Source organism: Sturnira hondurensis, unplaced genomic scaffold (genome assembly GCF_014824575.4).
Source record: "Sturnira hondurensis isolate 20B ecotype Veracruz unplaced genomic scaffold, ASM1482457v3 Scaffold0014099, whole genome shotgun sequence".
Lineage (NCBI taxonomy): Eukaryota > Metazoa > Chordata > Mammalia > Chiroptera > Phyllostomidae > Sturnira > Sturnira hondurensis.
Window position 1 is genome coordinate 903,094 of NW_028086730.1, and position 15,393 is coordinate 918,486.

The following is a 15,393-nucleotide window of genomic DNA, read 5'->3' on the forward strand; positions in this document are numbered from 1 at the left end:
TGTGCACTGCATCTGCGGGCACCCCCGATTACTTCCTGCGACTCCGCGGGACCTCGAAGGGCGAATTTCAGCCACAATAGGTGATTTCCTGGAGGAGGCTCCGACGATGTCTGGAGCTGACAGGCCTCTCTCCAGGGGCCTGAGATGAGACCAGATAAGACAAGTTTTGTGTGAGGCTGGACAGTTGGCCAGGAAGTGAGGCAGAGGTTGAAAAGGGAACTGGTGTCACTGAGGGTTACTGGAGGGAAACGGCCCCTGGAAGGCCCCCCTCTGAAGACAGCTGAGCAGACCCAGCGCGGGCCACAGGGCCCTGCCTCTGGGAGGAACAGGCTGTCCACTCTGGCTGGCGCTCCTGAGGCCAGCTAGGGGGCACTTGGCGGCCCTCTCTGCAAGGGACAGTTGTCCGGGCTGGAGCCCCACTCACAGGAGTGGAAGGAGGCTGCGCACACCAAGTTCAGGGACCCGCTGCCTCGCCCCAGGGCCACAGAGCCCAGCCCAGAATCCCAGCCCTCGGCCCAGCGGGGGCCGATGGAGAAGGAAGGGCAAGAAGGGGCAGACAGACAAGTAGACTGAGCGATGGGCGGACACACGGACAGAGGAGTGCCTAGGCAGGTGGGAGAAAGGAAGGGAGGAAGAGAACCACACCGCACCAAACTGGTTTTAACTGTGTAGGACTGAAGAGCATTTCCTAGCCTGCTCCTTCCTTCCTTCCTTCCTTCCTTCCTTCCTTCCTTCCTTCCTTCCTTCCTTCCTTCTCTTTTGTTCTTTCTTCCTTTTTTAAGAAGAAAGAAAGAAAGAAAATAAAAGTAAATTCTAGAACCCATTCTATTGCTGGAGTCAGTCAGCAGCTTGGAAAACCTCTCTCTCAAGCAGACAGGGAAGCTGGCCCATCCTGAGAGCAGCTGCCCTGAGTCCAACCCCCACGTGACCGGAGCCCCCCTGGCCATCCTCCTCCTCCGCCTCCCGGGTGACCACCACAGCGCCTCCCAGTGGGGACGCTTTCCCGTGAGGTTCCATGCAGTACACGGTGGGTGGGGAAGGTGAACACGGTGTTTCCGCCGACGGCCTGTGAACACTCAGCCCAGAGCTCACGTGTGAGGGGTCGTCCCAGCTCCCACCTTCAAGTCTTCCAGCTGAGGTCACGGACATCATGGCATCAGAGCAAGTCACCTCCATGGAAATTCCTGACCCAACAGAATCCACGAGCACAGAAATGACTGCCTCAGGCCACCGTGGGAGGCAGACAGGCACCCCCAACCCGTGTGCGGGTCCTGATCCCCACATCCTGGGGCCGTGGGCCCTTACATGGCCAAGAGCACTTCGCAAGGTGATTCAGGTCAAAGATCTTAGAACGGGAAGCTGATCCTGGATTAACCGAGGGAGCACAGTGTGACCCAAAGGGCCGGGTAGGTGGGAGGCAGGGGGGTCCCAGTGCCTGGTGGAAACTCTAACAAAAGCAAGAGCTTGGGGGGACCCAAGGGAGGGGCCCCAGGCCAAGGGATGCAGGTGACCTCTGGAGACTGAGAAAGGCAAGGGGACCGTGTGCCCGGAAGCCTCCGGAGGGAACCGGCCAACAGCTCGACGCGGCACCTCTGACCTCCAGGGGAAGGAGAGAGGAAACCGTGCGGTTACAAGCCAGCAAACGGATGGCGCTTGGCTACAGCAGCCGTGAGAGACGAACGCAGGAGGTTTGTAATCATACATCCCATTTTTCCAAACGGGTGTAGGGCTCTTCAGACTTTCTGCTTCTTCTTGTGTCAGTTTTGGGAAGATAGACTTTTTTTCAATAACTTTTCAACGATATCAAAGTGGTCCAATTTTTTGGCATCGAGTCGCTTGTAACGGTCTTATATTTTCCCCTGAATGTCTGTAGGACCTGTAGTGATAGCCCTCTTTCTTCATGCCTTATGTTTGTGGTTTTGTTCTGGTTCTTTTTTTTTTGAAGACTTAATTTATTTATCTTTAGAGGGGAAGGGAAGGAGAGAGGGAGAGAAATATCAGTGTATGGTTGTCTCTCGTGAGTCCCCTGCTGGGACCTGGCCTGCAACCCAGGCACGTGCCCTGACTGGGAATCAAACTGCGATCCTTTGGTTCCCAGGCCCGCGCTCAATCCACTGAGCTACACCAGCCAGGGCTTCTTGTTCTTTCTTTAAAAAATCGATTTTGTTGCTCTTCTCAGGGAAAAAAGCTTTTAGCCTTGGCAGTGTCCTCCATTGTCTCTCTGCTGTGTGTTCCGTTTGTCTTTGCTCTCATCTTCATCACCAAAAATGCAGAGAAGGAGCACCGGCGAGCAACTTCCGGAAAGGCGAGGGAGAACAGCACAGCTCTCCGTAGAGACGGCTCCTTACCCAACCAAGGGAGGAAGAACAAACGTCACCCAGAGGCTCGGCTGAATCGAAACTGCAGCCTGGGGTCCTGTCTGCTTCCTTCTGTTCCTTCTCTCCTGCCCCCTTTGCCTCCGGTTCATGATCTTCCGGTGACCTACGCCCTTGCGGTCCCACACGTGGCCTTCCACCCAGCTGCACCACGTGGCCACCGGGCAGCCAGCCAGACAGGTGGGATCCTCGCTACACTCAAACCTGCTGAGTCAGAACCCGCAGGACTCCCCCAGCCATCTGCAGGCTCCTGCCCTGAGTCATCGGCAAATCAGCGCACCGGGAGAGCAGGAGGACACAGCCCTGGGGGACAGTCAGAGTGTAGAAAACCTGCCAGTCACTGCAGGTGCCTGAGGGTGGTGCCAGCCACACCCCCTGGAGGCTGGGTGCCACCTGTGTGTGCTGATGGAGAGGGGGCCTCGTGAGGTGTCCGCACAGGGGTGGCAGATGGGTTTGGTAAACCCGGCTGGTGGCTGGTGGCCAGTGCCTTTGGGAGGCGGGTCTAGACACTGCAGGAAAGAGCTCTGTGTTCAATTAGTAATGTCTGCCGGGGCGTGGTACCCTGGTTGTCCTATTGGCCATCCTTGCCTAGAACACATAGAGTCAGTCACCTGGATTTAATCTTTATTTTATTTATTTTTTATTTATTCTAGAAAGAGAGGAAGGGATAAAAGGAGGGAAAGAAACATCGATGTGAGAGAGAAACATCACTCAGTTGCCTCTTGCCCACACCCTGACTGGGGACCAAACCCGGAACCCAGGCATGTGGCCTGACCGGGAATTGAACCTGCGACTTTTCTGTTTGCAGAGCAGTGCCACGCTGGCCAGGGCGAGTCTCTGCTCTTTCAAGCCTCCTCCCCTCCCTCCCGCAGGAAGGTCTTCTGGGAGATGTGACGGCTGCAGCTCCTCGGCCCACCTCTGCGCATGCCGGTCCACCACCCGCCAATCCACCTGTGTTCCTGCAAATGGATGCCTGTGGCGTCTGGCCGGGGTGCAGCCCCAGCCCTCTGTGGCCACACGGGCTGCTCCGGGGGCCACGGAACCCGCCCACGCTGGCAGCGTGTGCCCCGAGCCCATGACATTTAGCCTTTGACTCACTCCCAAGCGCCATGCCCTTCGCGGACTCTGCTGTGCAATGACCTCTTTCTGGGGCAAGGGCCCAGGTCTTAATAGTAAGCCTTGTCCTGGTTACTTTCTGAACTTCAAAGCGAAACAGCTGCGGGTGTTGGACCTGGGGGCACGGAACAGTTCCCCTGATCCCCAAATGCCTGGCTCCCCTGGGACATTCTCTCAGGCTTTCAGGGGCGGCTGTCCTGGCTTTCAGAACTGCCAGCCTCTGGCAGGTGGGCCTCACTTTGTAGATCAGCAAACTGAGGCTCCGAGGGGCGTGGGAGTGGTGGTCGCATGGCCGGCCAAGCAGAGGCCAGGCTGGACGAGCTGGCAGGAGCGGCCACGCCCCGCAGCGTCCTGCGAGGGGCACTGAGTGCCAGCAGCAGGCCTGGGCCTGGCGCCGTGGCCGACGGGAGTCTCTCCCAGCCACCCCAAAGGAGCTCATGGGCCCCGAACCCTCCCACAGAAGCCCTTTGGAAGCAAACCTGATGACCTCAGCACATTTTTTCCAAACACACCCTTCCTCTCTCTCCCCAAACCTCAGTGTCTTTGGGTCGCTTCCCTGTGGAGAGACCAGCGCAGGCCTGAGGGCCCTGGAAGGGGGGCTCCCTCCCGGAGGCTGCTGCCGGCCTCCACCCCTCCCCAGCCACCGTCCTGGCCTGTTCAGCTGGGACACTCGGCAGGGAAACCACAAGTAGTCTCGTTGTTTAGAAGAACATCAGTCTGCGTTCCCATGGCAACGGCCTCTGGAGCCAGCTGACAGAGCAGGGCCAGGCTAGCCCCATCTCCAGTGGGTGCCGAGGAACGGGGTCCACTGTGGTTCCAGAGGTTCCAGGATCCCCAGGCGGGCCACCAGGGTCCCCCAGGGTGCAGAGGCCAGGCTGGGGGGTCTCAGGAACCCACTGGCCAAGAGGGAGCAGGACAGGTACTTGGGAGGGTGAGGTCAGAGGTCCAGAGCAAGCCCCCCACCCCAGCCATGGAGGATCGGCGGCGGCAGGGCACAGACACCCACCTGGGGCGTCACCTGACCGCCCAGCCTCAGCCTCACCGCCCTGCAAGGCTGCCCCTGAGAACAGGCCGGTGGGGAAACAGAGGCAGGGACCGAGGGTCACCCCGCAAACAGCAGGGCTCTGGGTCCACAGCTCGAGTCTGTCCTTCCTCACCTCCGCGGCTCCCTGTCCCTGGATGCGGACATGCCCGGGGCCTCTGCCTGGCTGCTCCTGAGAGCTGGTGGAGGGGCTTCAGCCCCGAGGGGACTCCTCAGAACAACAGAGGCTACAGTCTCCCGGGTGCTGCTTTCAGCGACGCCCTCATCCTGTGCCTTCTGTGCCCTGTCTCCCTCCTTCCCATCCTGCTTCTGAGAAAGGGAAGGCTCAGGGCAGCAGTGGGGCAGGGGGTGGGGGTGGCCCAGAGTCCCACAGCTCCTGGGGGACTGGCCATCCTAACTGTGCCTGAGATGCCCCCTGGCAGCACTGTATACACAGTGGTGACTTGTGCCCCCCAGAGCCCCGCCACACCACAGCGCCCGGACCGCCCAGGTTGGCCTCCAGCGCTTGGGCGCCACTGTGCCCTGCCTGCACTGCAGGGCAGCACAGGAGTTTGGGGGGCACAGTGTCCCAGGGCCCCTGGAGCCAGGCGCAGGCCTGCAGACAGCCCCAGGCTCCCCCGGTTCAGGCCCTGAGCACGTGGAGGGAAGCAGCAGTGAGGGGCTGATGTCCAAGACCTCGCCAGCTCCAGGAGGAGAACGTGTGGACAAGTGACTGCGAGGCCACCAACACCATTGTCCCTGCAACCTAGGAAGTCTATAGCGAGCAGCCAGGTGCCCGGGAGAGACAGAGGCCCACCCTGAGTTGGGGAGCAGTGCGGAGCCCGAGGGCAGAGTCTGCCATGCGGGGGACGTGGGGGTGCAGAGGCCAGACCATGGCCAGCAGGGAATGTGGCTCCATTGAAAACGGGGAAGTGGCTGACCCTGCGCACAGCGGGCGGTGGGGTGGAGCGGGAGAAGAGGCAACAGCTGTCCGCTAACCGTCAACACCAGGAAAGGGAGCCTCTGTCCTTCACTCGTTTCTGGAAAGTTCCATGTCCCTACTTTGTCATAAAAAAGGGTTAGAGGTGCCTTACGGGACACACACTGTACCGCGGATTTGGGGGAAGTGAGGCAAGCAGAGGGGGAACAGAAGACAGAGCAGAGGCAAGACGGGGATCAGGAGATACGCCATAAGGTCCTCTGTGCTGTTGGAAGTGGCAGCGGATTTGAGTCCGAGGCCCCTGGCAGCCAATGCAAAAAGGAAAACACATTCACCCTTCAATTTGTAAGGCGCATGGGATGAAACACACAAGCTCCCTGGAGAAACTGGGCTTCCGCTAATTCTGGAAAGGAAGAGCAATCTCTTACCGAGATGGTCTTGATGATGCCTACACGCACAGCAGCTGGGCAACCTCCCCGCAGAAACGGAGCGAGGCCTCTGGTGTTAACTCGAGGCATCCTGTCACAGACAGAGGCTCAGACCCTCTGCAAGGGGTAAATCTGGGCACACAGGCACGCAGCCGTCTGGTGGCCAGGCGTGGGGCATACCTGAATCCAAAACTCACAGCTCCCCATACCTACAAGGTGNGAGCAATCTCTTATCGAGATGGTCTTGATGACGCCTACACGCACAGCAGCTGGGCAACCTCCCCGCAGAAACGGAGCGAGGCCTCTGGTGTTAACTCGAGGCATCCTGTCACAGACAGAGGCTCAGACCCTCTGCAAGGGGTAAACCTGGGCACACAGGCACGCAGCCGTCTGGTGGCCAGGCGTGGGGCATACCTGAATCCAAAACTCACAGCTCCCCATACCTACAAGGTGCAGCAAAGCCCCGGCCCCCTTCCATGAGGGAGCAGGTGGGCAGTGAGTGGGTGGGAAGCTCTGCTGTGGAGCCTGGTACTTGCGCTTGGCCCCACGCTGCCATCACCCAGGGGTTTACACAGACCCTGGCCCTGGCTGCAACTCCAGGTCTGATCTAATCTGCTCTGGGTGCGGCCCAGGCAGGAGAAGATTCATAGGTTCCCAGGTGATCCCAGCGTGCAGCCAAGTTTGAGCCCAGGCCCCAGGTGAGCTGGGTTCCCTGTCTTCCATGCAAAGCTTAGGGCTGGCAGTTTGGCGAGTGTCCTGTATCAGAGAACGAGGTGACACCCCAAGGAGCCCAGTTCCCAGGAAATGACAGGGAGGGATGGCACCCCCATAAGCAGCAGGGCTGTAGGGAAGGCCACCCACCTCGGAATGAGGGTTAACCAACAGCCAGGGGGTCTTCTAAAAATAATCTGGACTCTGTGCCAAGCCCCAGTCCCATGGGTGATGGGACCTTGGTTTTGCTCCCCAAATAAGCTTTTCTCAAAGGTCCTGCTTCACACCACGTGGATTTCACGGAATTTGGGGGGAAGGTGTCCCATGGGCAGAGAGGTTGAGGAATGCCTGGCAGCAAACCTCAGCCGGCTCCCCCACGAGGGCCAGTGGTGCTGACCGACCGTGGCACATTCCCAGGGGCCCACACGGGTTTCCCCAAACTCTCTGGCCATGAAGCCCCGGTTCCCGGATCCGCTGTTTTCAGGAACTGGTCTTGCGGACCGGCTTCCAGAGCATACTGGTTAATGAAAGGGGCCGTCATCATTCTGGCCAAGGCCAGGGTTTGCTTTCAACCCTTTGTGAAAGAAATCTCAGGGCCTGGCAGGTACAGCTCCGAACGCCAAAGCTGCTGACGGGCCTCTCAAGGTCAAGTGCTGGGGACCCATGGGCACCCGAGTTCGAGCCAGGCCCGTTAGCACTCGGCTAGCTTGAGGTTGGCAGCGGCAAAGCGACGCTCCAGGTTTGGGACCTATTGCGCCTGTGCCGTTCTTCCTGACGACTCTTCAGGACGAGGCCCAGTCATCTGTGGAGGAAATTTCCAGCCAGTAACAAAATAATCATGTCATTAGAAGGGTCGACACTTACAACACAGCAACAACCCTGAAAAATGAGTAAGGAGAAAAACACTATGAATCAATAGGAAATGACAAGGAACGAAAAAAAAAAAAACCAAAACCCAGAATAGTAAGAAAGAGTCACGCTGAACAGCAGTGTTGCGCTGCAGTAACAAACAGTCCCCAGACTTCCCCAGTTAGTGGATGAAAACTAACAAAAAGTACCCTTGCTCAGGCAGCAGGGGGTCCTGCTCCTGGACACTTGGCCCCAAACAGGCTTCTGCGATGGCTGAGGGGCGGGTGGCTGTGGAAGGCTGTGCAGAGCCCTTTCTTCAGATCACACCAGGGACCTGAGAGCCGCCCCACCCCCCCCCCACCCCCCCAGGACACAGCAGGAGACACTCACCGCTTGGGACCGGCCCCAGAGGACACCTCGGAAAAGACTCAACCTCCTCGTCAACAAAAACAAGCACACGAAACAAATGCCAGCAACAAGAAGAGCTTATGTGATTGTTTTCCAAAGATTACAAAAGCACCTTTTTTTTTCAAGTACTAAGAGAAAAGTGTATTTTATTCTAAATCCAGACCAGCAAATACACTGCAGCCCGCAGATCAAATCAGCTGCCTTCTTGCACAGTTGGGTGCTAAGATTGGTTCTTAAATAACTTCTAATGATTGAAAATTTTATTTTTAACTTTTACGTGCTTGAAAAAAATCAAAAGAAGCCCTGGCTGGAGTGGCTCAGGTGGTTGGAACATCATCCCATAACCAAGGAGTCGTGGGTTCGATCCCCGGTCTGGGAGCATACAATCCCTAGTTTGGGCATGAACGGGAGGCAACCCATCCATGCTTCTCTTCCACATCCATGGTTTCTCTCTCTCCTTCCTCTCCTTCTAAAATAAGCAAAGATGGGCAACATACGAGCAAAACCCTGTGATCTCTGGAGGCAGAAATCACAGACCAGAGACGAGCACAGGGATCTTTGGGGCGACTGGAGCCCAGGGTGGGGGGAGAGAGGGGGAGGAGGGAGATGATACTGGGAAGGAAGTTGGGGTGCCCTCGAAGCAGCCCCAGGCCTGGGGAGGGCTGCAGAGGGCTCGTCTGCCTCATGATGGGCTGATCCGCCCAGGACACTCATTGTCCGCACCAGCCGTAACCATAACCCCGTCGCCGAGCGGCCCGGCCAAGTGCCGCTCCACCAAGTCCAAGCACAGGCTGTGCCTGATCCCCACAGCCCTGTGGGACCGGCGCCATTCTCGCCTGCCCTGTACAGGGGGGCCGATGGGGCTTGAGCAAGACTGCAGGGTGGTCGTCGACAGAGACTGGTTTTATTTCCCATCAGATCACCAGGAATGCAGGTGAGGAGCACAGAGCCAGCGCCCTGTGCATGGACGGGCGACTGCAGGGCAGAGGGACTCAGAAGGTGACCAAACGCAGCGCTGAAGGGCGGGGGGCAGTACGGGTAACAAGCCGCCGTGTTGACAGCAATGCAAACCCACGTCGCTGACCCAAATTCTGAAATTCGAAAAGCTCTGAATCCCAGAATTCTCTCGCGGCTCACTTGGTGTCGAAACCAGACCTGAGCCGAAATGCGGGGGCAGCAGCACTTGGCTGGGGCGGTCAGTCCTGTCTCCTTCGGGGTGAGTGTGCCTGTGATTTGTGGGTTTGAAAGCGGGGCACCACTCCGTCCCCACTGGGAGGACCGTAGGAGATGCTCTTCACACCCTAAAGCCCAAAGAGCGGTGTCTGTGGTCCTGCCTAGGGAGCCTGCCGTCGGCCCAGGGGTCCGGAGCCCCCAGTTCTAGGTCCCCCCACCACTCCCTGTCATGGGCGGCAGGTGAAGGTGCTTTTGGCAGGTGAAGTGTGAGCAGAAGCGCTGCCCCTGCTCCCCAGGCGAGGCCACTAGCAGGTGCACAGGGAGAGCCAGGGGCCTGGGGCCACCCCCCAGCTGCTGTGTGACCCTGAGCAGCTGTCCCCCCCTCTCTGGACCTCAATTTTCTCTCATCATAAAATGCACACCCAGACAAAGGCCGGCAGGCCTGCATACTTGTGCCACCTCAGACACACTGAGCCAGACACAGCACGTTCTGAGCCCTGCCCCAAGCCCCTCGGGGGCCCGGGCTGGGGTGCCCAGCACCCCTGTGCCTCTGCACCCCTCTCTTTAATTGGAGGGGTGGGCAGGCCTTGCCTTTGTCATTCTCCGTGACAGGTGCCTGCTTTTTGGGGTAGAGTTCAGAGCCTTCCCGGAGCCTGGATTCCCACGGGGGGGCAGGCCGGGAGCGCCCTGCACCCACCCGCCCGCCTGTGGTTGGGGCGCCCGTGCTGCGCCTGCCCACTCACACTCCCGGGGTGGTGGGGGGGGGTTCCACGGGGCTTATGGTGATTTATGATGGGAACCCTCCGCTTGGCCCCGACATTGTTCTCCCTGACAGAGGGCAGAAGGAGGGCCCTAAATCTCCTCTCATCACAAGTGATGATGAAGCCGCCGCTGCGGCCCTGTCCCTGCACCCTCGACCGCCACAAAGCGCTCTATTGTCATCTACTACACTTTCCTCAAAGAGCCTCCAGCCGCGCACAAGGCCAGCGCCAGGTCCTGACTGGATCCTCCTCATTGTCTGCCCCGAGGGAGCTGGGACATGTCAGTCTGAATGACGCCCCTTCAGCGCTTCCCAGGAGGCTGCTCCGGGCTCTGGCCTGGACGAAGCCGCCCCCACGCTTTCTCAGGCCCCTCGGCCCGAGCCCGCCGGGCAGCCACCACGCCACCTGGCCCACGGGGCCCAGCCCACTGGGCCGGCCAGCCCGGTGGCCATCCCCTCTTCCCATGTCGGCTTGCAGGGGGGGCACACTGGGGGTGGGAAGGCTCGGGCAGGGTGGGCACTGGGGCGCGGGGCAGGGTGGGGGAGCCGGAGAGGAGTCTGGGGGTCTCCCTAGGCACTGTGGGCAGTTATGGGGGCGCCCTGCCTAGCCATGCCCAGGACCAAGAAGTGGCAGCTCCCACCAGTCCGGAGTGCAGAAGCTTTTATTTCACTTTATTATTATTATTATTATTATTATTATTAATCCTCACCTAAGGACATGCTTATTGATTTTAGAGGGGGAGGAAGAGAGAAACATCAGTGGTCTCGTACGCAGCCCAGCTGGGGACCTGGCCCACAACCCAGGCACGTGCTCCAGCTGGGAGTTGAACCCACGACATTGAGGTTTACAGGACAACGCTCCAACCAGCTGAGCCACACCGGCCAGGGCCCACAGAGTTTTCCTCACCCCCAAGTGTCCTGTTAGCAAAGTCAAATCCAGCAAAGTATATTCCCTTACTCATCCATCCAGTCGTCCATTCACCCACTCGCCCCCTCGCACATTCATTCACTCCCATTTTGCCCAACGCTTTAGCCAGTGGGGGAGGGGGCCACTGCTGCCTGACCCTCCTGGGGTTCAGGAAGGGGGCATCTGCCAGCAGCGTGGGCCTCCTGGATGCCATGCTCCTGAGCAGGACCAGCTTCATGAATGGGGGTCCCCGTGCCGAAGAGCAATGCAGAATCCAGTTTAAAAAAAGGGGGAATCGTTTTGGACAGGACAGTGTAGCGTTGAACCTGGCGAAGAGCTCTGCTGGGCGCGGGCCCTGGGTGAGCGCACGGTCCCCACTGCCCCGACCTCAGCAGAGTCCGGGGACTGGCCCTCACTCCGGAGCACTGAGGCCCAGCCCCACCCCAGGTCCCCGTGCTCCGCCCTCGCTGGTGGCGCGGACACCTGCTCTTCCTCCGCCCGCCTGCCGCCAGTGCTCCTCCGGGCTCCCAGTGCCGTGGGCCTCTGAGACCATTGGGTCAGACCGTTTTCTGGTTGACGTGGGGAGACCAAGGCCCGATCAGACCACCAGCCACCCTCTCGAGCCTCACACCACAGGAGCAGCAGGCTGTGGAGGGCAGGCCCAGTCTCCCTGTCCTGTCCGCCCTCTCAGCGGCAGGACCGGAGCTGACCGGGGACTGGCCTCGGTGCCGCACGTGGTCATCCCTGTGACTGTCACTCACTGCCCCTCCCCCCAGAGAGGGAGCAAGACCAGTCTGGCAGTCAGCCAGGCCTCAGCAAGACCCAAGAAGGGGGGGTCTGTCCCCTGAGAACCCCCTGTGTCCCCGGGTGCATCCTCTCCCCGGGGACCCGGTTCCCCACGGCACAGCCTCTGGCCACTCCAGGTCAGGCACCATCTCGGGGCTTCGTTCCTGCCCACAAAGGCCAGGGCACAGACGGGCCACTGAGGTCATGCCCAGTCTGGGAGACGCAGAGATGAGAGGGCAGGGGCAGTGTGGCAGGCGGGGAGCTCCCCCAAACCGCCACCTTCTCCTGGCAATTGCTGCTGCTCCTGGGGCAAACTGAAGGCAAGCATCTGCCCGCCTGCACCTTCTGCGATGGGGCTTTGCAGCATCTCCATCAGGGAGGAGTGGGTCTTCCTGCCCCCTCAAATCTGGACCCACCCGTGGTTGACCTCCACCAAACTGGCAGAGTGCCAGCTCTGAGCCCAGGCCTCCACACCCTCAGTCCAGTGCCCGCGCACAGCCCTGGGGCGGCCCTGCCCCTGCGGGACAGTGAGGGACTGTGGGGAAGGGCCAGGCTGGCCCAGAGGTCCCAGCCGAGTTCCGAAGAAGCAACAGACTCCAGGTAGGATCAGCGAAGCCTCTGCCTGACCCTCCGCTGCTGGCGGACACAGGAGCGAGCTGGCCAAGCCAGAAAGCCGCCACGCTGAGCCCAGCCTCACTGCCAATCGCAGACAGGGTGAAGCCCTGTATTTGGGGCTGGTCTGCAGGGAGCAGTTGACAGCCACAGTGCCAGGCCACAAAGGGGACCCTCTCCACACGATGGCCATGTGTCCTCTTTTCTCCCAACCCCCCTGCCCCCACAGGAGCCCGTCCTACGAAGGCCAGCCTGCCGGCCGGAGGCAGCAAACCCACAGGAGGAGCCCTGCCCCGGCCTGCAGGCAGGCTGCACACCTCCACCTCCCGGTGTCCCTCCCTCACTCCCGGGGTCTCTGCAGGGGCCCGGCCAACTCCAGGACGCAGGGCGCCAGGCACACGAGCATTCAGTGCGCCTGGGTGGGCCAGGCTGCAGGACTCAGGGCTGGGCCCTGCAACGATCTCTCTAGCTCGACATTCACCAGCCCTGTGACCTCAGGCAAGCTGCTGACCTAGAATGTGGGACGGTCGACTTGCCTCCTCCTGAGGCCCAGGTCACATACACAAGGGACACCTGTCCCGTATCCGGTGCCTGCTTAGGTGCACAGATGCCTTGGCCGTGATGCTGCAGGCTTCTTGGCGATTTCAGACAGGGCGGACCCAACACAGCCCGCCTCCCTCTCCGGGGAGGGGGAGTGCCCCGACCCTGCCCCTCCACCCTCCTGTCCCCTCCTGGAAGCACATCCGATGCCTTATGGTGGGTGGTGGTAGCACGTGCCCGGGGAGGGGGGTCTGCGTCTTCTGTCCTCACGGCATGCTGATCTAACCAATAGGGCCCTCCTCCCCTGGGCCTGCCAGGCGGGGTGGCCGTGACCCTTTCTTCACCCCAAGTGTCCCCCATCACCGCCGCCTCCCACTCTTTCTTCCCCAGACCTCCAGGGTAGACCGTTTGGGCAAGAGTCCGTCTCTGACGTGGGCCTTCTATACAGAGGGTCGTGGGCCTGTCAGTTCGGACCACCCGAATCCGGAGTGATGATAAAACCTGTCCCTCCAAATTAGGCCAGAGCCCCCAGAGCCCCGCTGATTGCCGCCGGTGCACTCAAGGGACAAAGGCCCCAAGCGGGTCTTGGAGGGTCATTAATATGGATTGAGGGCCATTGTTTCTTCAAACGAGGCCACGGGGGAGCTCCTTGGGGAAGCACATAGCGGCGCCCACACGGCCGAGGGGCGCTGGGCTCTGTGGCTGGAGAAAGCAGGCGTCCATCCCTGCCGCGGGCCGCGAGTCCGTCTCGCCCAAGAACAGCAAGGGGGAGGCCTGTGGGCACCAAGCGTGCATTCTCAGCTTCTTTCAGGGCCTCAGTCTCCCAAGCGAGAGGGACAGTGGGGACCTACGTGCCTGCATAGACAGTGCCCCCACCCTGGCTTCCAGAGCGGCGCTCCTCCAGGGTGCAGCCTGCGTCCCGCAGCCTCGCCTCCGGTGTGGAGGAGAGGGTCAGGGCTGTGCAGCTCCAGGCAGCCCGGGGCCAGGCGGGGGCCCGAGGCTCTGAGAAGAGAGGGGACAGGCCCAAGGCCACTGTGCCAGCAGCCTCCCCAGGGCCCAGACCCCAAGCCCCTACTTCTGAACTTCCAGAGGGGTTTTGCTCTCTGCATACACTTCAGGAATGAGTGAATGAACCAACCAATCAAACAACATATTGATGAGTCAATAGATTAAAAAGTAAAAACAATCTGGCTGTCTTCCCGGTTGAAGTCCAAGTCGCTGCAGAGTCCGGCCGCCCCCTGCCCGCTGAGCGTGTTTACTGAAGGCACTTTCCCAAAGGCGCCCTCAGCCCAGAACTTTCTAAGGCTGCCACCACAGCCCCTTGGGGGCCAGGCCTGTGAGGCATCAGCCCCCCGTTGCTGCAGGGGCCCACTCGTGCTGGAGCCCTGGTGTGGGAGGCGTGGCCGGGAGCCGGTCCCAGGGCTCCTGTGGCCTCTGTCTGTGCTTTCGTTGTCCCTGACCTGCTGGGTTAAACCCTGGACGTTGGGCCGCCTCCAGGACACCTCCTCCGGGAAGGCCCCACAGAGCCAGGGGCACGGAGTGAAGAAGCTTCCACTGAGTGTGACTTAATGATTTGTGGACACACCTTCTCTGTCATGGCTGGTCAGGAGCGACTTGAGAAAGAGGCCTGTGTCCAAGTCCTTGACGCCCTCTTGTCCTGGGCCAAGTGCGGGGCGTGGGGTGGGGGCAGCAAAGGAGCGTTCGCAGGCAGGTCTCCCCAGCCAGCAGCTACACCTCCCAGACACTGGGTCTTACTGACCTCCCAGCAAATAGGTGGTACAGTACCCAGGTCACAAGGGGGAAACAGGGCCAGGGGTGAAAGGCCTCCCAAAGGGCACGCAGATCGTGATACAGCGGGAATCCAGGACTCAGATCCTGGACCGGAAGTCCCACGGCCCAGCCCCCTGCCCGCTTCAAGGTTAGCCAGACGAGAGAATGAATGGGCCAGGGTGTGGGAGTTCTCAGGGTTGGGGCTGGTGATGCCACTGACCCCGCTGGACTTAAACAACATTCACTGAACAAATATTTATCCCAGACACCCAGGGAGCCGAGGGAAGCTCCACCCCTCGCCCCAGGTGCCTGCGGATGGACAGGGAGTGGCAGCGGAGGCTGTGGACCGCAGGGGCAGGGAGGAGGACAGGCATTTGCTGCAGGCTCTGGCCTGATGCAGAGGTACCCCCTGCTTCACGGGGACCATGGGGGCAGGGGGCCGGCCCTGTGCCACCTCCGCCGCGACTCAGCGGCAGACTGGCCGGCGCCCGCTGCCCTGCTCACACGCTGACCCCTCTGCCTGCCAGAGCCAATATTTGAGGTCAGGAGGCAAGCACGCTGTCTATGAGCAGGCCGCGAGCGCCTGCGGGGTCCCCCTCTGGGCTGTCCACTGCCTCTCTGCTGCCCGAAACCGGCCAGGGTGCTCCTGGACCAGCCTACGGGGACAAGTCCTGTGCCTGCCACCCTAGCTGCAGCGGGCATCTCTCACGGAGGGCTCCCAGGCGTTCCAACCCCCTGGAGGGGCTGAGAGGGCACGACCTCTCACCTGGGACCGCCTCCTTAGTCACACAAGCAGGCAGGACAGCAATATCCCTCCCACATCTCAGGAGGGGAAACTGAGGCCTGGAGAGAGGGAGAGCTCTGCCCAAAGCAACGCAGCCCTTGGGCTCCCAGGCAGGGTCCAGACTCTCCCTCCAGGATGCGGCTCCTACGAGGACTGCCGGTCATCTCTGCTCAGTGCCAAGGAGGTGACCAGCATCCCTGGTGACTCAGGGGT